Genomic DNA, 25,728 nt, shown 5'->3' with positions numbered 1-25,728 from the left:
CCACCCCCTGAAAATCAACTGACCCAAAAGTCGATTCAGTCGACTGAAGTGTAGCTAAATCAGAGCAGCATCGCAAGCAAGAGCAAGAGCGAGAGCAGCAGCGCGAGCAAGAGCAATAGCAAGAGCAGACCAGGCAGGGGACCGAGAGCAAGACCAGAGCAGCAGTGCGAGCGAGAGCTAAAGCAGCAGCAGCTCCTACTGATGTGGACGTCATCGCCGAGGGAGCGACGCCATGGAGGAAGTGGCCGGCGACGCCGCCGTGGATGGAGCCACGCCGTGTCGGCTCAGGATCGAGCGCCGGCAACACCATTGGATTGAATCAAGAAGAAAATGCGGCGATTAGTGTACAACCTCTTTGGTGGCGCCGATTATGCCACAGCTTCATCCGAGGAAACGGTGATGATGATGACCTTCCGGTAGTGCAAGTGAAGATGGCGGTGTGGAAATGGAGGTGGCGCGAAAGACGAGGGGAATGTCGGGGCAGCTCCTTGGAGGTGGAGGACGGGGTGGCTGAACCGGCGGGACGATGAGATCGACGAGGATCCACATCTGGTACGGTGGATGAGGGACGTCGAGGTGTTGCTATGGACGACGTCGTCGGGGAAGAGGCTCCGGCTGGGTGGCGGACGGAGCAGGGTGTGGGGTTTCGTCGCGGGTTTTCGCGGCCTCGGTGTATGAATGGGTGGGCGGATGGGATGGCAGTGGGGAACCATGGCTTAGAGACGCGCTTGTCCGAAATGTGGGGTAAGTTACGAAAGTACCCCCACCGATTTGAGGTGGTTCTTTCGGTTCAGGGGTACCATGGGCATTTCGCGTATCGGGATTTCACAGGAGGTGGGAGGTTTCACGCGCGTTGTAATTTCAGAATAGCAAGGTGTGGGTTGAGATGGAGGGAGTTGTCGGAGCACAACGAGAAAAAGGTATATCTTAAATATTTCGGGCTAACAAGGCGCGGGTTGAAATTTTCGGACAAGCCTAACGTGTACTGTACCAAATCAATGCGCACTACAAATGTCAATCAAAACTTTTAATTCATGTTATGTTCAATTAAAATATTTCGCTACGTGTATAATGCATGCAACCTACTACTCAAATGAACGTTTTAGTGCATTCCAAACGTATATACTACCGCTTCAATACGAACTAAATTTGAATTCGTTTCTCTATTTGAATAAGATCTACAGTAATGATTGTTGTGAAGTCAAAGCATTTGAATTCATTTGTCTGTTTTAATAAGATCTACAATCATCATTATTGTCAAGTTAAACCATCGTTTGTGTATTATCTTCATAGCACACCACATGATTAGTCTCGAGTTACATATGAACTATGTGTACTATATGAACTCGAACTAGATTTTTTGAATCCACTTTATTTTGATTTCAAATCACATTACATTTCTAGCTCTAGCTAGATCTTCATAATCTAAACCATCTCTCATATGTATAATGTGTTTATCACATTATGTATGGTGCCCCGCCCCCTACGCCTACAAGTATTTATATGTGAGTTGCAAACACCACACATTACCACAAATTCAAATAAAATGTGAGAATGTTCGATATATAGTATTGTTTAGATTGTTTGATATTTAGTTGTAAGCTGCAAATGCCACACATTATCACAAATTCAAATAAAATGTGAGATTGTTTGATGTATAGTATGGTTTAGATTGTTCGGCATTTAGCTATGAGTTGCAAACGCCATGCATTATCACATTATGGTATAACATGTGCACAACACGTGTATCACCGCTATATTCATGCATGCAATGTTTAAAACACTATGATCTCCTATTCAAATATATGAATCTGCTTTCATATCAAATTATGATCTTTGTTAGTCTCTTACACCCACACAATCCTCTAACCTTTGTAGATACCACTAACTTTCTCTCATGCATGCACACGCCCTCCTCGCCCTCCCCCTCCCTCGGCATTCTATACACCGGGCACATTCATTTTTTCTTTAGGTCGTTCTCCCAGAGTCTCCACAACTCCTATCCGACACACACCGATCGATAAACCTCTCCAGCGATGCCTGCCTACAACATACACACGCACCTTCAATCTCCTCCTTTGCGTGTCCTTGCCTCGTGTCTCTCATACGGTCAGACACATGTGTAAACGCTCGCCCCTCTTTTCATCGATCTCACAACCGCACACTCCTCCCTGAATCTAGCTAGTAGTTGGGCCTCTCGCACCACCTCCTAGCTCCATTCTCTCTGTCTATCCGTCTCGCTGGGCCTTATTTTCCTCTAACAAATGGACGTACACCGACCGATCTCTCGCTATACATATAGCTAGATAGGTCCTTATAACTCATTTTTACCCACACGTCAATCGATCTACCTCATTAGTTGTGTCTCTCCCTTCCTCCAACAAACAACAATTGATCTACCGATCTAGTTAGGTTTGCTTACCAAACACATGGTTCCCCATCATCATCCATGGATGCGTCCCGACAGATCTATCACGCACAGGCACACACAGAAACACATCCCCACTCTTATTGATAACATTGCAGTTCCACCCTCAGTTTGTCTAGTAGGCCTCTCCCACCATCTTCGAGAAGCAACTCCATCACCCATCCAGCAGTCTACCCCTCTCCCTCCCTCTCCCTCCCTCTCTCTCTCCTCTCTCTCTCTCTCTCTCTCTCTGTCCCATCATATTTCCCATCCTTCAGTTATGTATGGATGTCGACCGATCTCCCTCAAGACATAGCTGGGTCTCTCCTTCTCAACACATATACGAGTCGTTATACCTTTATAGTTAGGCCTCTGCCTACCCCTCCCCCACCCCCTCCCCCCACACACACACCGATACATCAAGCGCTCTAGTCATGTCTCCCTGCCACACACAAACTTGACATGTGCCCTCTAACGTTCCGGTAGGCCAGTCGCCCTATATCTTTGACTTGCACACACACACAATTTCGATGGCTCTCTTCATCGATCTCGCACCCACCCACTTGATCCTCTCTTCGACTCTATTGATAGCTATGACCCCTCCCTCTCTTCTCGTGGATTGCCCGACCCTCTATGTATTATATGGATAGGCCTCCATTTCACACACATTGCATGCAAAATTTTGTTTGAGATGTCATCGACACATGTTCCCACAAATAATTCACGAAATCAACCCCCACCCCAAAACAAAAATCACTCATGAACGCAATTTGTATCTCTCACACACACCCACGTAGGTGGGGGACGTGCATGAAGAGAAGAGGTGCATGCACGACGCACGTACTCCCGTCTCTTTCCCAACCACACTCGCGTGGGTACACCGTGGAGCTCATTTCTGTACGAAAAAGGCAGCCCACGTGGTAATTTGGCACGTGTACTGGTTGTCCACTTGGTGGAGGGAGGATCATCTACCATGGGTGAACAAACAAATTGCGAATTGACGTGTTATGTTAAAAAAAGAGGCAAACCATGTGGGGCCTACCTTAGAGGCAAGTTTCTATACACAGGAGTACTTTTGATGTGTCCCGTCAACTCGCAGGACAAGGAGAAGCTTGCCTACGCCGTCTCCCCCATTCCTAAATATAAGTCTTTGTAGAGATTTCACCATGAACCACATGCGGATGTATATAGATGCATTTTAAGTGTAGATTCATTCATTTTGTGCCGTATGTAGTGGAATCTCTACAAAGACTTATCTACTAGTAATAGCTAGCCCCCACTACTAGGAATTCTCTATCCTCTCCTTGAGCCACATCATCAAAATTGATGTAGCCGTTAGATGAAGTAAATCAGTCCATAATAGCCGTCTGATCTAGACTATGAGAGGCTCCGCACTAAGCCACATGCAAGCATGCAGAAATACCGTGGCACATGCATGTGAGTGGGTTTTAAATCACATCAACATGTCTGCATGCAAGCATGCACCGGTAGCATGCATGTAAGTGAGCTTTTAAGTCCCATTAACTTGTCAAAAAGAAAAATATAATCCCATTATGCAGTAGGAGTTGGCTGATATTTTTTCCTTACGTTGGATGATCTAAATGATGATGGGAGTTTATTTAGTTTGCTACCACATTTGTCATGCGGTTATAGAGTGTTTTTTAGTTCTATGAAATCGATAATTTTGCGCAGAGAGATATACCGCTGTTCCGCGACAACGCGCGGGGACTCATCTAGTAATATTTAGGAACGGAGGGAGTACCATGTAAAGTGTTAGGTGTCGCACGGTGATAGTGTGAGGTGGGCCATGTAATCACTGAGCCTACGTGTTTTCACTGGTCTTGCACGCCTCCACTGTAAGAATGGAGAAAATTGTAATCTAGTAGTAGTACCTCCTTTCACCGAAAGCGTGGGACATCCAGCAGTCCTACCACCTTAGTAATAAAGAGCCGTCAAATCACATAAACCCAGCAGTAACCATCACTCTTGCACCAGTGAGAGGTCGCGTCTGCTCTGCCCAGGCATGAATGCGGCACCGATTCTTTGGAGCGGCGCTGACCGTTTCGGGCGGGAAGCGCGCGCGGGCGATGGAGGGGCTTTGGGTGGGCCAGGCTGGTCAGGAGCGAGCGTGGCAGCTGTCCGCATGTCCCTACCGGACACGCCCGGAAACGAGAGGATGCACCGACTCTCACGGCTAAAATCGTACACTACACAACATCTCTCTATAGGAGTAGGTCGATCTGCCGCTCTCTCTAACACACACAAGCTGTTAAACACACACACACACACACGCATGCATGCACCTTCGTCCCGTTGCACCTTCTAACTTGAGGTCTCGGGTTCGATAACTACACTTGAGCATAATTTGTGCTAGGAGGATTCTTTGACTGGTCGAAATGTTTTCTAGGGTATGCACGCTTCACACACTCTCTCCAGTATATATATGCATGCTGGAGCCTCAGCGCTTGTAGTTGCTCTCTTCACACTCTCTCGCCCTCTCCCTCCGTTTAGAATTACTTATCGCAGGTATGGGTGTATCTAGATGTATTTTAGTTCTAGATGTATCTAGATGTATTTTAGTTCTAGATACATCCATTTCTTCGACGAGTAATTTGGAACGGAGGGAGTAGTTGCTCTCTTCACACTCTCTCTCCCTCTCCAGATCTAAACAAGACTTTGTTGGCCTCTCTCTCCCCTCACTGCTGCTCAAAGAGCCAGCAGGATTTGACCGTCGGGAAGGGAAGGAGGCTTAACGCTGTCGCCGTCGGCGAGGGACTACCGGCGCAGCTGTTTACTTTCCACCCAGGGGCGGCACGGGAGGGCCTCCGACCCCTTCTTCTTCGCCTCCGTCTCGTCGCCCACCGAACCACGCCCCATGAACCTTAAGGTATAATTTACTTACTCCACATGCATTGCTCTAGCTACATGTATACCATGAATCTAGGATGTGGTTCAAAGAGGAAAGGAGTGGGGGAAAGTAGTGGGAAAAGTTGTATATAGCATGAATGTAGGACGTGGTTCAAAGAGGAAATGAAGGGGGAAAGTTGTATAGAATGAATCTAGGATGTGGTTCAAAGAGGAAAGGAATGTGGGAAAGTAGTGGGGAAAGTTGTATCGCATAAATCTAGGACGTGGTTCAAAGAGGAAAGGAAGGGGCGAAAGTACTAGTTCAAAAAGGAAAGGAAGGGACAAGGTTGTAGAGTTTGAGCAGGACTAGATTTGCCGCGCTCACATAGGGAAAGGTGTCTAAAGATAACAAAACTGGGACCAACACAAATATGCTCCTTGGTTGTTTGTTCTTTGTTGCAACAGACTGTGCATGACCACAGTACACCGGTAGATGCACATGGTGCTGGTGCGTCCACTGTCCCGTGCAACTCATTAGCTGTTGTTAATCAAAGGCCCTCTTTGGTTAAAAACTCCCTAGTCCCTACCTGCTTGGTTCCACGGACTAAACATGGACTAGAGGTTATTAAATGACATGCTAAAAGACCATGTTACCCCTAGTAATGAACTAATAGAGACAAGGTGCGGTGCGTGGCAAGGGCAACTATTGGAAAAAGTCCCAAAAAGACTCCCTCGGGGTCTTCTTTCTTTAGTCCCAAATGCCCACTTTTAGTCCCTAAAAGTCCCTCGTGTTTGGTTTAGATGGGACTGACACGGAGTTTTTTTAGTCCCTACACCAAAATGTCCCTGTAAACAAACACCCTCTAATAATGCTGCTGGAAAATTGATGCACTGCCACAGTTAAAAGCAAATTACATGTTTAACAAATTTTATTGTTAATATAATCTCTATGTTAATATTAATCAATGCCACCGTTTGAGAAATGCTACTGTCTTGCTTTCTTTCCCATTTAGATAAGGTAGATGCTTCTTTTTGTTGGCTTCTGTGTCATCCACCGTTATTGACCACTAATTGTTTCCTTTGCACCTCTGTGTAAATATGGTTATCTACTTCACCTCGTTGCCATTGTGACCTTTTGTTGCACTACACAAAACACTTTTGTTTTAAGAGTGTTTTGTGCAGTTCAACCAAAATGTCACACCGACAAAGTTTCTTGATTGCTTGATCTTAGTGGAACTGCACAAGAGGAGATCTTACTTACTATCCGTTAAGGCGAATTTGGTTCAGATATTCTTCTTGTGAGTTTTTTGAATTCTGAATCATGAGAGGTCAGTATTAGCCTTCTTTCACATGATTCTGTAGTGTGCTTTCATATGTTGTGCTACTTGTATGATAATGTTGCTTGATTTTAGTGAATTGCACAAATGGAGACAAGACTTCCAATCTGTATATGCACTGTAATATCCCATTGAGGTAAGATAAGGATATTTCACAACTGTTGGCCTGTATTTTGCCACTTTCATCAGAAAATTAAGTTTAGTACTCTGCTTGTGCTCCCTAATTGACATGCCAAATCTTACATTGAAGGCGAAGCTTGTCTGTTATTGAACCATGTGATGAAGAGGAAGAACAAGCGGAAGAAAAACAAACATCAACTCCCGGTGTTGTAATGAAGCACTGGAACTATGATGACACAAGTAATGATATAGTTTTGCATCTTAATTTCTTGCTATGGCTGGAACGAGCAATTGTTTTGCCACTGATTTGATGCCACTCTTAATGTAATATGTAATTATCTCAACTTGTGCAAACAGGGATCTTCTTTGAAGATACCATATATTTTAGTCGAACTGCACAAGAAGATGTTGGAAACATTAAACTAATCGAGGAGTATATAGTAAGCATGGCCACCATCGTAGATAACAACAGATGGTTCTGGAGAAGTGCTTCATCTGTATGTTGTACATAATAAGCCTCCTGACAAAGGTTGGTACTCGCCCACTGATTTCATCCATATGATTGAGCTTTGTCATCTCTATTGGTGTTGTGCTACTGTTTAGATACTGTCATGAAAAAGTGGTATTGTCCTTGAGAAGTGCTTCATCTGTGTTGTTTTAAATATTTCCTTTCCTTTCTTTTCGAGCAAACAGGGATGCTAGCATTTAGTAGTCATCTTATCTTTGCACAACAGGATCATCTTCCTCTAAAGAAGAATATGGAGTACGTGAAGTGACTAGTTCCGATTATGCCAGGATGAAGAAGCCCTGTCTATCTTCTCATCAGAAGGAGCAGTTGAAGGATGGTTACATTACTCCCCACAAGACCAAACTAACTTCAGCTCAGAAGGACTGACAAATCTCCATCTTTTTGCTATGATGCGCGAGTACAATGTTGTTCTAGGATTCTTTCCGGTGAGTTCCATTTTTCTAAAAGTGTGCTCTACATGGACCATGTATGTGCCTGTTGAAACTGTCAATTTATAGTATAGTTTGCTTTATACTAATCACTTTTTTGTATTTGTGCAAACAGGGGTGCTCAGCTTGATTTCAATGGGAACTGCACAAAATATTCATGAATACATCGAATCATTCATTTCCACCACAAGAAAGGAGGTGCCGATAAGTTCAAGGCGTTGCAACATATAAGGGTAAAATCATACAAGCTACGCGCGAATTTGGTTCATTTTGGTGGAACAGCACAAAAAGAACAACTGGTTTATTTAGCACGAGGTGCCATGTCAATGTCTGAACTGATGGCAAACCCTGCCCATTTTACAATCGTAGGCATTTGATATTTTGGAATGGGACAACCTTGTCAAATTTTGCTCATTGATTTTAGCAAGACATGCGTTTGATATTTTCGAATGGGACGCCCTTTGCTGTCAGCAGTGTCGATCAATTTTTTCTTTATTCTTTAGTTGTGAAGTAAATATTGCCTTGAAGTAAATATTGCCTCTGACATGTGAGTCGCTGAGATGCATAATCATCGATTGTTTTGAATGTTCTCTATGAATTGCTAGGCCTGTGTGCTTGATTGCAATGTATAGAAATGCTAAAAAGCTACTCAAACTCTCTGTACTCCTTCTGTTCCTTTTTAATTTGCACATTGTGAAAGTGCATACTTTTTTGTATAAGATTGGTCAAAGTAGAGATACTTTGACTGCAGAAAAAACTTGTATGCAGACTAGAAAGGACCGGAGGGAGTACATGTGAAACTGCTGCAAACAAGGTGATCACCCTGGGAATAATGCTAGTACGTATTGTTTTGCATGTTCATCCAATGCCAGTGATACAAGAATTCGAACTAATCGAAATAAATTCATTCATACACGGGCTGATTTCATATAAACATGTCGGATTTCATTACATTTCGTACATTCTTCAACTAAAAAGGGGTGTGCTGGAGGTATAATTAATTAACCGAAGCTACCCACCTGTGTCCTGCTGAGCTGAACAGAAGCTTCAATGAAATTACTGCAGGTTCAGTTGCGTAACTGACATGTGGCCTGTTGGGCCCACGTGTCAGTCAGCCAACTACACCAGCAGTTAAGTAGAAGAAGCGTTCTTCTCCAGCGCAGCTCTCCGACTCCATGTCGCCGCCAAGAAGCTAACCGGCCGTCAATGGTCAACCCGCCTAGCTTGGCTTCAACCGGAGGGTAGCAGCGGTGGCCTTACTTGGACCCGAGCGGCGGTGACCTACCGTGTTCTACTCTTCCTTGTTTTCTGTGTGGCGCGGCCTCATTAGCAGCGGAGCGGGGCCTTGGCGGAGCCGGCGATGTCCTCTGCCTCGTTGTTGGCTGGGCCTCGGTGGAGCTGGCAGTGTCCTCTGCCTTGTTGTTGGCGGGGCGGGGCCTCGGCGGATCCGGCGGTGTGCTCTGCCTCATTGTTGGCGCCGTGGGGCCTCGGCGGAGCAGGGCCTCGTCGACGCCAGTGGAGTGGGGACTCGTCGAAGCCCGCATTGTCCTCTGCCTCGTCATCGGTCTCGCCAAACAGCGCCTCGCCCGCTTCATCGCCCTCTTTGCTAGCCTCTTTGTAGGCGGCCGCTGCCTCCGCCACCTGCATGCGGTACCGCCAGTGCTTGAGGCGGCCCTTGCGGGCGGAGCGGTACGAGTCGAGCAGCGCCTCCTGCTACGCCCGCTCTACAGTGATCTGCTCCTCCGCCTGCAGGTGCTCCTCGAGGAGATGGTGGTTGTAGGCGGCGTCGGCCTGTGCCTCCCGGAACTTCTCCTCACGCATCTGCCTCACCCTGTCCATATATTGGGCACGGGCCTCGCCGATGGTCATGGTGCAATGCACCGGCGAGGATGGCACGGAGGAGGGGGTTGGCGCCGTATCGTCGACTACCATGTTCTCCACTGGGACGTCGTCGTCCTCCGGTTGCCTGCCGGCCAGCCGGTCGGCAGCAATGGCTGCCATCTCCTTGTGGTCCGTCGCCCACCCGCCACGAAGAGCGCTGGAGCGCGAGGAAGCCATGGTGGGCAGTAGTGGTGTGGACAGGAGAAAGGGAACGGATGCGGATGACTGCGGCTATGGCCGGTGCAGCAGTTTATATAGCAATGGTGGGCGGGCGGAGGAACGGACATGTGGCGCTGGAGTAGCCGCCTTGGCAACCACGTATCATTAATGTGGGAGGCAGATGGATGGACGGACGACACTTGTGTCGTTTGAAGGCGGAGCAATCGCCTGCACCGGGAAGCGGGGAGGGCGGCGCTGACTGTTTCCGGCGGAAAGTGCGTGCGGGCGAGGAGATGACTTTACTTGGAGAGGATGGCAATGGGGACCCACTAGGTCCATAGCCTCACGTACGCAAGTGCCTCCTTATTATATATATATAACTATAATTTATTTTGCTTCCTCCTGGTTTCCTGACATCACAGTCCCACACCATTGTCAACCTATGTAGTACTCCCTCCTTTCTGGTTTATAGGGCTTATCTCAAAATTTTAGTTTGTCCATCTTATAAGGCTCAATTTGGTTGTTCCCCATCACACGTTCAGACTTCAAGGTGCATTAAATCATTGCATGCAAGTATTAAGAGAAAACTGACCAATGCATGCACTTTATGCATGCATGCATTGCAATTAATGCATTCGTAAACATAATTTTTCGAGGAAAACAAGAGCATTAATTGGGTGCTTTTGCAAACTACAAAAAATATTCCACCACTCATCATCTAGCTTGGTTGGTCAGATTTTTGAATTGAGCCTTATAAACTGGAAAGGAGGGAGTAGTCAATAAACGAGAGAATTGCACAAGAAGCGGTCGACAGCTGGGACCAAGCAGCTCGAGCAGTATTTGTGTTTTTGAGGTGTGAGCACTTCAGAGTTTTTCAATGTTTAGCGCAAATATTAATTTTTCTCCTCTAAACAACAACAAAAACATTGCTGCAGGTATTAACTGGGCGGGCTGTGGCCCGTCTAGCCCAGGCCAGATATCCAGCCTAGATATTAATTTTTTTTCAAGCTGAAAATGGCTAGCCCAGCTATACTTTTTTTAGGAATACCCAGGCAAGGTCAAGTTGTTATTCTCCGTCCCGCTGGGCTGCAAATCTTTCCTAGGAGGGATGCATTAGGCTTAACAAGAAAATGGGCTTTAAGAAATAATAAATGGGATGTAATTATAAAAACTGGGCATTAACTATAAAAAAATGCACCAAACACATGATTACTTTATAAAATATTTTTTGTGGATATTGAAAATTTTAATTTCATTAATTGTTGCGAGCGCACTGTTTCCTTGGATTTTTACGTAATATAAATTTATATTGAAATAGTATTTAATCCGACTAGAAATCTCGGGATAAAAATATTTCGGATCCCATCAAAATGTGGGAAATTTTATTGAATTCTGTTTTGAACAGTTGGTTGAAATGGGATGTACTTTTAACAAACTGTAAATGGGCTGTAGTAAATTCCATTAGAATTCAAAAATGCAAAAATGGGCTACACATTCTTACAAATCTCAAATGGGCTATAAGTTCTCTGCCACACACTTCTGGCCTTACTAAGTTGATGCGTCCCCTAAAAAACAGAATTGACGCGTGTGCAAGGCTTTGTCAACTTATAGTCTACACACGGTTCTAGCAGCAGTGGCCGTTGGATGTCCATCCAACGGATGCCGTGCTTCTTCTTCAATCTCGGATAATCTAGCTTCACCTGCCCAAAAAATGATTCCTCCCCCTGACATCTGGGGCGCACCGTTTCGGAAGCTGACCTATGGGCCCACTAAGTTGACATACCAAGGGCTTTGTCAACTTAGTCAATATAAATGATTCTAGCTGCAGTGACCGTACGATGTCCATCCAATGGCCGTCGTGCTTCTTAAACCTCTGGTCTTCTTGCTCTAGCCGCCCAAAGCAGCGCCGGTCGTGCCGCCTGCTCTTGCCTCCCGTGGCCGGCTATGCTGTCGTGAAGGCCTCACCGCCCCTACTACTCCCACCGCTGGCCAGGCCATCCCTCCACTCACCCACACCCCCTGTTATTCTGCGGCGACGGCAACGTAGCCGAACCAGTGAACCCTCGTACTCCTCTCCGCGTGTGCATCCACTGCCGCGTCTTCCCCGGCTCCATGTCGTCCCCTTCCTAGGCCTCGCCGTCGTCCACCGCCCTGGTGCTCTCGGCACGGCGTGGTAAACGTGGTCAAGGAACGACTTCCATCGGACGTGGACTGTACGTGGTGAGGCTGACAGCTGGGTCCACGGCAGCCGCAAGGAAGTGCCTCCTTATTACGCGCAAAATAATTATTCCTCCACCTGACAGTGGGGACCCACCGGAAGGGCCACCGTATTTTGCGAAAAAATGATTCGCCCCTAACTGCTGGGACCCATGAGCTACATCTTCGCACGCAAGGAAGTGCGTTCGAAAAAAAACGATTCGCCCCCCTGTCTGTTGGGACCCACCAGCTACTTCTAGTCGCGCATATGTAGGGCCATGGCTCGTGTACATGGCTGGGTCGGAATGGAGAAACATCATCGTCGTCGTGTTCATGGGGAGGCAACGGAATGAGTCGTGTTCATGCGGAGGCAACGGAATGCGTCGTGTTCATAGGGAGGCAACGGAATGCGTCGTGTTCATCGGGAGGCAACGGAATGCGTCGTGTTCATCGAGTGGCAATGGAACGCGTGGGAGCCAACCGGCTGGATCGGAACGGAATGCGTGGTCGTGTTCATCGGGAGGGCTTGGACGGAACAGGCGATGGAAACGAGGCCTGGCATACCGCAGAATGGAGGAAACATACCTCCTACGATCGAAACGGGGGTCTTGTTGATCGGGAGGGGTGTGGCGTACCGCAAAACGGAGGAAAGGGACCTCCTATGGTCGAAACAAGGGTCCTGTTGACCGGGAGGGGTGTGGCATACCGCAAAACGGACGAAACGGACCTCCTACGGTCGAAATGGGGGTCCTGTTCATCGGGAGGGGTGTGGCGTACCGCAAAACAGGACTCCACAGGATACTTATCATCTCCACTGTCGACCTCCTCCAGCCTCCACGGGCTACCGTCGACCTCCTCCAGCCTCCACGGGCTCTTGTTCATCCAGCCTCCATCACGCGCTACTCCACCGACTACTGCTCAACCACCCCTCCACCGTCTACTGTTCATCCAGCCCTCCACACCACGGGGTCCTGTTCAACCACCCCTCCACGGGCACCCCTCCATCGTCTACTGTTCACCCAGCCCTCCACACCACGTGGTCCTGTTCATCCAGAGGCAACGCCACCGCTCACTGTTCATCCAACTACCCCTCCCGCAATGCTCACTATTCATCCAATCGATCTGCTTCAGTTAGCAGCAATAGCGAAGGAATCGCTCGATCGGGTTCAGTTAACAGCCATCGATTGATCGCTCAGGTTCAGTAACGTGTAACCTGCAGTGCAATCTCTCGGGTTCAGTTAGAGCCCAACGCCTCACTCGGGTTCAGTTAGAGCCCATGCCTCGCACACACGCACATACATGTACGAGAGAAACGCGCATCACTCGGCCCCCGACCTCCCACCGTAACCGGGAACTCCCCGAAGTTTTCCTCGCCCTCGCTTCTACCATGGTTTTTCCCATCATGGACGGTGAGGGAGTCCTGTATTAGGGGGTCTCCGGATAGCCGGACTATCTCCATTGGTCGGACTGTTAGACTATGCAGATACAAGATTGAAGACTTCGTCTCGTGTCCGGATGGGACTCTACTTGGCGTGGAAGGCAAGCTAGGCAATATGTATATGGATATCTCCTCCTTTGTAACCGACCTTGTGTAACCCTAACCCTCTCCGGTGTCTATATAAACCGAAGGGTTTTAGTCCATAGGACAACAATCACAACATACAATCATACCATAGGCTAGCTTCTAGGGTTTAGCCTCTCTGGTCTCGTGGTAGATCTACTCTTGTACTACCCATATCATCAATATTAATCAAGCAATACGTAGGGTTTTACCTCCATCAAGAGGGCCCGAACCTGGGTAAAACTTTGTGTCCCCTGCCTCCTGTTACCATCCGGCCTAGACGCATAGTTCGGGACCCCCTACCCGAGATCCGCCGGTTTTGACACCGACATTGGTGCTTTCATTGAGAGTTCCGCTGTGCCGTTGCCACTAGGAAGGATGTCTCATCCCGTCTTTAAAGACGACACTATCGCTGAGGGAGCTTTGGCTATCGGCCAAACTCTCCGACTAGGTGGTTTTCCTATCACCGCTCGTTCGGCCGCTGCACCGACGATGACTTCTCGGGTCATCGAAAGCAATCTTCACGTCAACTCGGAACTCGCCGAGCAGTTAGATCCAATGGAGCTCTCTTCCCTGAACGAGCTCTTGGATCGCATCGCCGCCCTGGGAGTCGCTACAGACTACGATCAGATTGGGCCTAAACCCGATCTGAGAGAGATCAACTCTCCCTGGGTCACCCATCATGTTTCAGTGGTGGAGGAACAATGCGGCAACCCTTCATCTATCTTAAGGACTAGCTATGTCTGGATTCTCGATCCCTCCAAGCCGGATGCCCGCGGAGGGGAGGACGTCACTCAAGGCCTGAACCTAGAATCAAGCAGCGGGCTAGATTCATCAGAAAACATCCAAGACTCCAAACCTTCGAGTTCGGAAACTCCTTGGCCCCTGAGTCTCAGATTGGGTAAGGATTCAGATTCAATTCCACCCACCCACCCAAACATACGCGATCTATCCCAAATTAGGCAAGAGCCCGAAGAAACAGTACACCATTACTGGGCCAGATTCCTCCTGATCATGAACAGGATAAAGGACTGCCGCGAGGAAGACGCAATTTCCTTCTTCTACAATAATTGCACGGACAAGGGAATCCTCAACGCCATAAGTCGTCGCGAAATTACACGCTTTGCCGACTTGGTGTCCATAGTACGAAAGTACTGTGCGATGGAAAGCGCCTGGAAAACCGAAATAAAATTTTGGGATAATCCGGCCCTGAATACAAACCCAGTCCGAAATAAAAGGGTGCATTATCACAATTCACCTGGGTTAACTACCAAAAAGCAAAAGCCCTCTACGGGGCAAGGAACCGTACTGGAGGGATGGCTGAACGGACCCTGCAAAATTCATAGTACAGTGGATGCAATACCAACGCACAGCCTTAGAGCATGTTGGATACTCCGGCAGGTGGCCAAAAGTGGTGAGGATCTACTCCTCCCAAAAACCATAGAGCACCATCCTGTGGACAACAATGCGGTGTTAACGGTCTTTGAGACCTTTGCGTCAAATAATAGACGCAAGCGAACACTCCGCACCATAGCCGAAATCTGCTACGTAGCAGAAATAAATCCTTGGAGTGACACGGCTATTACCTTCACCGCCAGTGATGAACCCAAATTTCGAACAGCCCGAGCACCAGCCGCACTGGTCCTTAGTCCAATCGTGGACGGCTTTCGACTCACCAAGGTACTCATGGACGGCGGCAACGGATTAAACCTCATCTATGAGGAAACTCTTCAAAAGATGGAAATAGACTGGAGCCACATTGAGCAAAGCAGCACAACCTTTAGAGGAATCATCCCTAGTCGGGAAGCACGCTGTGTTGGAAAAATCACACTAGACGTGGTATTCGGCACGCCGGATAATTACAGGTCCGAAGAAATTACATTCCAAGTGGCCCCGTTCGGCAGCGGATACCACGCTCTATTAGGGTGGGAGGCGTTTACAATCTTCCAAGCCATACCCCATTATGGGTACATGAAGGTCAAAATGCCCGGGCCCAACGGAATCATCACTCTTGTTAGTGATACGGACATAGCACTCCGCGCCGAAAATAAGACAGCTGCACTGGCCCTTGAGGCACTATCCGAGGCCCTAGCAGCCGAAGAACTAACTGCGCTGCGCTCCACGGTGAACAGGGACGACGTGATACTCGATAAAAGATCCAAGTCCACCTCCTTTAAGCCGGCAGACGAAATAGTCAAATTCCAAGTCCATCCAACGGACCCTACAAAAACAGCTTCCATCGGGGCACAATTAAACCCTAATGTCGACGCCGCACTGTGAGAGTTCCTATGCGAGAACTGGGACATTTTTTCCTGGCACCCTTCAGACATGCCAGGAATCCCACACAGGCTGGCCGAACACAGCCTAAATATCCTAAAAGGATTCAAGCCAGTCAAGCAGGTTCTTCGACGTTTCTCCGAGCCTAAAAGACAAGCCATGGGAGAGGAACTAGCCAAGCTATTGGAGGTCAGATTAATCAGAGACATAAAACATCCAGACTGGCTAGCAAAACTGGTGATGGTACCAAAGAAGGACAAATCCTGGCGCTTGTGCGTCGATTTTAAGGACCTTGACAAGGCCTGCCCAAAGGATTCCTCCCCCCTCCCCCGCATCGATCAAATCATCGATGCTACTGTAGGACACGATTCACTGTGTTTCCTCGACGCATACTCCGGCTACCATCAAATCAAAATGGCAGAGCTAGACCAAGCCGCAACGGCATTCATCACACCATACGGCCCATTCTGCTTCAACACAATGCCCTTCGGGCTAAAAAACGATGGCGCAACATATCAGCGCATGATTCACACATGTCTGGCAAACCAGATCGGTAAAACAGTGGAGGCATACGTGGATGACGTGGTCATTAAAACCAAGCATGTCGAAACTCTAGTAGACGACTAGAGGGTCACATTCGACAACCTTCGAACATATGACATCAAGCTCAATCCGGAAAAATGCATTTTCGGCGTACTAGCCGAAAAGCTCCTGGGATTCATCGTCTCCAGTAGAGGCATCGAAGCTAATCCGGCCAAAATCCGAGCGTTGTCATAGTTGGCTACCCCAACAGACCTCAAACAAATACAAAAATTGACTGGATGCGTGGCGGCTCTAAGCCGCTTTATCTCCCGCTTGTGAGAAAAGGCATTACCCCTTTATCGCCTCCTCCGGCGCATCGAACACTTCGAGTGGACGGACGCCGCCACGGCCGGACTCAATGAAATAAAAGCCATATTGGCAACAAACCCAGTCCTGGCCGCGCCAAACATTGGCGAACCAATGCTATTATACATTGCGGTAACTCATCAAGTAGTAAGCGTAGTGCTCGTCGTCGAGCGAGAAGTGGACGGACACAAATTCCCCCTTCAAAAGCCGGTTTACTATGTGTCCACTGTCCTTACTCCATGCAAATCACAGTACCCGCATTATCAAATGATAGCGTACGCAGTATTTATGGCATCCCGGAAGCTGCGACACTACTTTCAAGAGTGTTCGATAACGGTAGCCTCGGAAGTACCACTTAACGATATTATAAACAACCGCGACGCGATGTGCCGGATTGCCAAATGGGCCATGGAGCTCCTCCCGTTCGACATAACTTACAAGCCATAGCGAGCTATTAAGTCGCAAGTTTTGGCTGACTTCATCGCTGAATGGACGAAAGCCGAACTCCCTAAAGAGTACGGCACATATTCAAACTGGATCATGCACTTTGACGGCTCCAAAATGTTGGCCGGTCTAGGGGCTGGCGTCATTTTGACGTCCCCAACAGGAGATACCGTTCAATACGTACTACAGATAATGTATACAGACTCCAACAACGCAGCCGAATATGAGGCCCTTCTACATGGTCTCCGGATGGCAGTATCCATGGGCATTCAACGCCTAGAGGTGCACGGGGATTCGAACCTCAGGATATCCCAAATAAATGGAGACTTCGACGGCAAGGATCCGAAAATGGCAGCTTATCGCAATGTCGTCCTAAAAATGTCAGCTTGGTTCGAGGGGCTCGAATTTCACCATGTGGCTCGGGAAAACAATCAGGCGGCGGATATCCTCACCCGCATCGGCGCAAAACTTGACGCGGTACCTCCCAACATATTTCTGGAACGGCTCTTCAAGCCATCCGTAGCATGGGAAGGGGACACCGGTAACAACAGTCTGGACCCGGCCAAAATACTCGAAACCGAACTCTCTGACACAATCAGAGGCTCCGCCACCGAAATAACACAATCAGCCCATGAAATAATGGTCATTGTTGCCCCGTGGACAGAACCATTCCTGGCCTACTTAACTAGACAGGAACTTCCGGAGGACCAAAATGAGGCACGCTGCATAGTGCGGCGATCCAAGGCCTACAGGGTCCACGAGGGAGAATTGTACAAAAAAAGCGCTACCGGAGTCCTTCAACGGTGCATCTCCAAAGAGGAAGGGCGGAACCTTTTGGTAGAAATTCATGCCGGACTCGGCGGTCATCACGCCGCAGCCCGGGCTCTTGTAAGCAAGGCCTTCCGTACAGGATTCTATTGGCCAACGGCCCGGGAAGACGCACAGGACTTGGTCCAACATTGCGCCGGTTGCCAGCTCTTTGCAAATCAAAGCCACATGCCACCCACCGCCCTCCGAACAATCCCCATTACATGGCCCTTCGCGGTCTGGGGGCTTGACATGGTTGTGAAGGAAATATGCCCTAGAGGCAATAATAAAGTTATTATTTATTTCCTTATAATCATGATAAATGTTTATTATTCATGCTAGAATTATATTAACCGGAAACATAATACATGTGTGAATACATAGACAAACAAAGTGTCACTAGTATGCCTCTACTTGACTAGCTCGTTAATCAAAGATGGTTATGTTTCCTAACCATGAACAATGAGTTGTTATTTGATTAACGAGATCACATCATTAAGAGAATGATCTGATTGACATGACCCATTCCATTAGCTTAGCACCCGATCGTTTAGTATGTTGCTATTGCTTTCTTCATGACTTATACATGTTCCTATAACTATGAGATTATGCAACTCCCGTTTACCGGAGGAACACTTTGGGTACTACCAAACGTCACAACGTAACTGGGTGATTATAAAGGAGTACTACAGGTGTCTCCAAAGGTACATGTTGGGTTGGCGTATTTCGAGATTAGGTTTTGTCACTCCGATTGTCGGAGAGGTATCTCTGGGCCCTCTCGGTAGTACACATCACTTAAGCCTTGCAAGCATTGCAACTAAATGAGTTAGTTGCGGGATGATGTATTACAGAACGAGTAAAGAGACTTACCGGTAACGAGATTGAACTAGGTATTGTAATACCGACGATCGAATCTCGGGCAAGTAACATACCGATGACAAAGGGAACAACGTATGTTGTTATGTGGTCTGACCGATAAAGATCTTCGTAGAATATGTAGGAGCCAATATGGGCATCCAGGTCCCGCTATTGGTTATTGACCGGAGACGAGTCTCGGTCATGTCTACATTGTTCTCGAACCCGTAGGGTCCGCACGCTTAAGGTTATGATGACAGTTATATTATGAGTTTATGCATTTTGATGTACCGAAGGTTGTTCGAAGTCCCGGATGTGATCATGGACATGGCGAGGAGTCTCGAAATGGTCGAGACATAAAGATTGATATATTGGAAGCCTATATTTGGACATCGGAAGTGTTCCGGGTGAAATCGGGATTTTACCAGAGTACCGGGAGGTTACCGGAACCCCCCGGGAGCCATATGGGCCTTAATGGGCTTTAGTGGAAAGGAGAAAGGGGCAGCCCAAGGTGGCCGCGTGCTTCCCTCCTTCCCCTAGTCCTATTAGGACTAGGAGAGGTGGCCAGCCCCCCTCTCCCTCTTTCCCCCTCGGGGAATCCTAGTCCAACTAGGATTGGCGGGGAGTCCTACTCCCAGGAGGAGTAGGACTCCTCCTGCGCCCTCCTCCTGGCCGGCGGCCCCCTCCCCCTTGGCTCCTTTATATACTGAGGCAGAGGCACCCCAGAAACACACAAGTTGATCCACGTGATCTATTCCTTAGCCGTGTGCGGTGCCCCCAGCCACCATAATCCTCGATAATACTGTAGTGGAGTTTAGGCGAAGCCCTGCTGCTGTGGTACATCAAGATCGTCACCACGCCATCATGCTGACGGAACTCTTCCCCGACACTTTGCTGGATCGGAGTCCGGGGATCGTCATCGAGCTGAACGTGTGCTCGAACTCGGAGGTGCCATAGTTTCGGTGCTTGATCGGTCGGATCGTGAAGACGTACAACTACATCAACCAAACGCTTCCGTTGTGGATCTACTAGGTATGTAGATCACACTCTCCCCTCGTTGCTATGCATCACATGATCTTGTGTGTGCGTAGGAAATTTTTTGAAATTAGTACGAAACCCAACAGTGGCATCCGAGCCTAGGTTATTTATGTTGATGTTATATGCACGAGTAGAACACAAGTGAGTTGTGGGCGATATAAGTCATACTGCCTACCAGCATGTCATACTTTGGTTCGGCGGCATTGTTGGACGAGACGACCCGGACCAACATTACGCGTACGCTTACGCGAGACCAGTTCCCCTGACGTGCTTTGCACATAGGTGGCTTGCGGGCGACTGTCTCTCCAACTTTAGTCGAACCAAGTATGGCTACGCCCGGTCCTTGCGAAGGTTAAAACGGAGTCTATTTGACAAACTATCGTTGTGGTTTTGATGTGTAGGTGAGATTGGTTCTTGCTTAAGCCCGTAGCAGCCACGTAAAACTTGCAACAACAAAGTAGAGGACGTCTAACTTGTTTTTGCAGGGCATGTTGTGATGTGATATGGTCAAGACATGATGCTGAATTTTATTGTATGAGATGATCATGTTTTATAACCGAGTTATCGGCAACTGGCAGGAGCCTTATGGTTGTCGTTTTATTGTATGCAATGCAATCGCGATGTAATGCTTTACTTTTATCACTAAGCGGTAGCGATAGTTGTAGAAGCACAAGCTTGGCGAGACGACAACGATACTACGATGGAGATCAAGGTGTCACGCCGGTGACGATGGTGATCACGACGGTGCTTCGGAGATGGAGATCACAAGCACAAGATGATGATGTCCATATCATATCACTTATATTGATTGCATGTGATGTTTATCCTTTTATGCATCTTATCTTGCTTTGATTGATGGTAGCATTATAAGATGATCTCTCACTAAAGTATCAAGAAGTGTTCTCCCTGAGTATGCACCATTGCGAAAGTTCTTCGTGCTGAGACACCACGTGATGATTGGGTGTGATAGGTTCTACGTTCAAATACAACGGGTGCAAAATAGTTGCACACACGGAATACTCAGGTTATACTTGATGAGCCAAGCATATACAGATATGGCCTCGGAACACGGAGACCGAAAGGTCGAGCGTGAATCATATAGTAGATATGATCAACATAACGATGTTCACCATTGAAAACTACTCCATCTCACGTGATGATCGGTTATGGTTTAGTTGATTTGGATCACGTAATCACTTAGGAGATTAGAGGGATGTCTATCTAAGTGAGAGTTCTTTAATTAATTTGATTAACTGAACTTAAATTTATCATGAAACTTAGTACCTGATTAGTATCTTGCTTGTTCATGTTTGATTGTAGATAGATGGCTCGTGTGTTGTTCCGTTGAATTTTAATGTGTTCCTTGAGAAAGCAAAGTTGAAAGATGATGGTAGCAATTACACGGACTGGGTCCGTAACTTGAGGATTATCCTCATTGCTGCACAGAAGAATTACGTCCTGGAAGCACCGCTGGGTGCCAGGCCTGCTGCAGGAGCAACGCCAGATGTTTTGAACGTCTGGCAGAGCAAAGCTGATGACTACTTGATAGTTCAGTGTGCCATGCTTTACGGCTTAGAATCGGGACTTCAATCACGTTTTGAACGTCATGGAGCATATGAGATGTTCCAGGAGTTGAAGTTAATATTTCAAGCAAATGCCCGGATTGAGAGTTATGAAGTCTCCAATAAGTTCTATAGCTGCAAGATGGAGGAGAACAGTTCTGTCAGTGAGCATATACTCAAAATGTCTGGGTATAATAATCACTTGATTCAATTGGGAGTTAATCTTCCAGATGATTGCGTCATTGACAGAATTCTTCAATCACTACCACCAAGCTACAAGAGCTTCGTGATGAACTATAATATGCAAGGGATGAACAAGACTATTCCCGAGCTCTTCGCGATGCTGAAAGCTGCGGAGGTAGAAATCAAGAAGCAGCATCAAGTGTTGATGGTCAACAAGACCACTAGTTTCAAGAAAAAGGGCAAAGGGAAGAAGAAGGGGAACTTCAAAAAGAACGGCAAGCAAGTTGCTACTCAAGAGAAGAAACCCAAACCTGGACCTAAGCCTGAAACTGAGTGCTCCTATTACAAGCAGACTGGTCACTAGAAGCGGAACTGCCCCAAGTATTTGGCGGATAAGAAGGATGGCAAGGTGAACAAAGGTATATGTGATATACATGTTATTGATGTGTACCTTACTAATGCTCGCAGTAGCACCTGGGTATTTGATACTGGTTCTGTTGCTAATATTTGCAACTCAAAACAGGGACTACGGATCAAGCGAAGATTGGTTAAGGACGAGGTGACGATGCGCGTGGGAAACGGTTCCAAAGTCGATGTGATCGCAGTCGGCACGCTACCTCTACATCTACCTTCGGGATTAGTATTAGACCTAAATAATTGTTATTTGGTGCCAGCGTTAAGCATGAACATTATATCTGGATCTTGTTTGATGCGAGACGGTTATTCATTTAAATCAGAGAATAATGGTTGTTCTATTTATATGAGTAATATCTTTTATGGTCATGCACCCTTGAAGAGTGGTCTATTCTTGTTGAATCTTGATAGTAGTAACACACATATTCATAATGTTGAAGCCAAAAAATGCAGAGTTGATAATGAAAGTGCAACTTATTTGTGGCACTGCCGTTTAGGTCATATCGGTGTAAAGCGCATGAAGAAACTCCATTCTGATGGACTTTTGGAACCACTTGATTATGAATCACTTGGTACTTGCGAACCGTGCCTCATGGGCAAGATGACCAAAACACCGTTCTCCGGTACTATGGAGAGAGCAACAGATTTGTTGGAAATCATACATACAGATGTATGTGGTCCGATGAATATTGAGGCTCGTGGCGGATATCGTTATTTTCTCACCTTCACAGATGATTTAAGCAGATATGGGTATATCTACTTAATGAAACATAAGTCTGAAACATTTGAAAAGTTCAAGGAATTTCAGAGTGAAGTTGAAAATCATCGTAACAAGAAAATAAAGTTTCTATGATCTGATCGTGGAGGAGAATATTTGAGTTACGAGTTTGGTGTACATTTGAAAAATTGTGGAATAGTTTCGCAACTCACGCCACCCGGAACACCTCAGCGTAATGGTGTGTCCGAACATCGTAATCGTACTTTACTAGATATGGTGCGATCTATGATGTCTCTTACTGATTTACCGCTATCGTTTTGGGGATACGCTCTAGATACAGCCGCATTCACGTTAAATAGGGCACCATCAAAATCCGTTGAGACGACGCCTTATGAACTGTGGTTTGGCAAGAAACCAAAGTTGTCATTTCTGAAAGTTTGGGGCTGCGATGCTTATGTGAAAAAGCTTCAACCTGATAAGCTCGAACCCAAATCGGAGAAATGTGTCTTCATAGGATATCCAAAGGAAACTATCGGATACACCTTCTATCACAGATCCGAAGGCAAGACTTTTGTTGCTAAATTCGGAAACTTTCTGGAGAAGGAGTTTCTCTCGAAAGAAGTGAGTGGGAGGAAAGTAGAACTTGACGAGGTAACTGTACCTGCTCCCTTATTGGAAAGTAGTACATCACAGAAAACTGTTTCTACGACACCTACACCAGTTAGTGAGGAAGCTAATGATAATGATGATGAAACTTCAGAACAAGATACTACTGAACCTCGTAGATCAACCAGAGCAAGATCCGCACCAGAGTGGTACGGTAATCCCGTTCTGGAAGTCATGCTACTAGATCGTGATGAACCTACGAACTATGAAGAAGCGATGGTGAGCCCAGATTCCGCAAAGTGGCTTGAAGCCATGAAATCTGAGATGGGATCCATGTATGAGAACAAAGTGTGGACTTTGGTTGACTTGCCCGATGATCGGCAAGCAATTGAGAATAAATGGATCTTCAAGAAGAAGACTGACACTGACGGTAATATCACTGTCTACAAAGCTCGACTTGTCGCGAAAGGTTTTCGGCAAGTTCAAGGGATTGACTACGATGAGACCTTCTCACCCGTAGCGATGCTTAAGTCTGTCCGAATCATGTTAGCAATTGCCGCATTTTATGATTATGAAATTTGGCAGATGGATGTCAAAACTGCATTCCTGAATGGATTTCTAGAAGAAGAGTTGTATATGATGCAACCAGAAGGTTTTGTCGATCCAAAGGGAGCTAGCAAAGTGTGCAAGCTCCAGCGATCCATTTATGGACTGGTGCAAGCCTCTCGGAATTGGAATAAACGTTTTGATAGTGTGATCAAAGCATTTGGTTTTATACAGACTTTTGGAGAAGCCTGTATTTACAAGAAAGTGAGTGGGAGCTCTGTAGCATTTCTAATATTATATGTGGATGACATATTATTAATTGGAAATAATATAGAATTTCTGGATAGCATAAAGGGATACTTGAATAAGAGTTTTTCAATGAAAGACCTCGGTGAAGCTGCTTACATATTAGGCATTAAGATCTATAGAGATAGATCAAGACGCTTAATTGGACTTTCACAAACAACATACCTTGACAAGCAAAGAAAGGATTCTTGCCTGTGTTACAAGGTGTGAAATTGAGTAAGACTCAATGCCCGACCACTGCAGAAGATAGAGAGAATATGAAAGATGTTCCCTATGCATCAGCAATAGGATCTATCATGTATGCAATGCTGTGTACCAGACCTGATGTGTGCCTTGCTATAAGTCTAGCAGGGAGGTACCAAAGTAATCCAGGAGTGGATCACTGGACAGCGGTCAAGAACATCCTGAAATACCTGAAAAGGACTAAGGATATGCTTCTCGTATATTGAGGTGACAAAGAGCTCGTCGTAAATGGTTACGTTGATGCAAGCTTTGACACTGATCCGGACGATTCTAAATCGCAAACCGGATACGTGTTTACATTAAACGGTGGAGCTGTCAGTTGGTGCAGTTCTAAACAAAGCGTCGTAGCAGGATCTACATGTGAAGCGGAGTACATAGCTGCTTCGGAAGCAGCGAATGAAGGAGTCTGGATGAAGGAGTTCATATCCGATCTAGGTGTCATACCTAGTGCATCGGGTCCAATGAAAATCTTTTGTGACAATACTGGTGCAATTGCCTTGGCAAAGGAATCCAGATTTCACAAGAGAACCAAGCACATCAAGAGACGCTTCAAGTCCATCCGGGATCTAGTCCAGGTGGGAGACATAGAGATTTGCAAGATACATACGGATCTGAATGTTGCAGACCCATTGACTAAGCCTCTTCCACGAGCAAAACATGATCAGCACCAAGGCTCCATGGGTGTTAGAATCATTACGGTGTAATCTAGATTATTGACTCTAGTGCAAGTGGGAGACTGAAGGAAATATGCCCTAGAGGCCATAATAAAGTTATTATTTATTTCCTTATAATCATGATAAATGTTTATTATTCATGCTAGAATTGTATTAACCGGAAACATAATACATGTGTGAATACATAGACAAACAAAGTGTCACTAGTATGCCTCTACTTGACTAGCTCGTTAATCAAAGATGGTTATGTTTCCTAACCATGAACAATGAGTTGTTATTTGATTAACGAGATCACATCATTAAGAGAATGATCTGATTGACATTACCCATTCCATTAGCTTAGCACCCAATCGTTTAGTATGTTGCTATTGCTTTCTTCATGACTTATACATGTTCCTATAACTATGAGATTATGCAACTCCCGTTTACCGGAGGAACACTTTGGGTACTACCAAACGTCACAACGTAACTGGGTGATTATAAAGGAGTACTACAGGTGTCTCCAAAGGTACATGTTGGGTTGGCGTATTTCGAGATTAGGTTTTGTCACTCCGATTGTCGGAGAGGTATCTCTGGGCCCTCTCGGTAATACACATCACTTAAGCCTTGCAAGCATTGCAACTAAATGAGTTAGTTGCGGGATGATGTATTACAGAACGAGTAAAGAGACTTACCGGTAACGAGATTGAACTAGGTATTGGA

This window comes from Triticum dicoccoides, chromosome 6A (genome assembly GCF_002162155.2).
Source record: "Triticum dicoccoides isolate Atlit2015 ecotype Zavitan chromosome 6A, WEW_v2.0, whole genome shotgun sequence".
NCBI classification, from domain to species: Eukaryota; Viridiplantae; Streptophyta; class Magnoliopsida; order Poales; family Poaceae; genus Triticum; species Triticum dicoccoides.
This window is presented reverse-complemented; position numbering follows the sequence as displayed.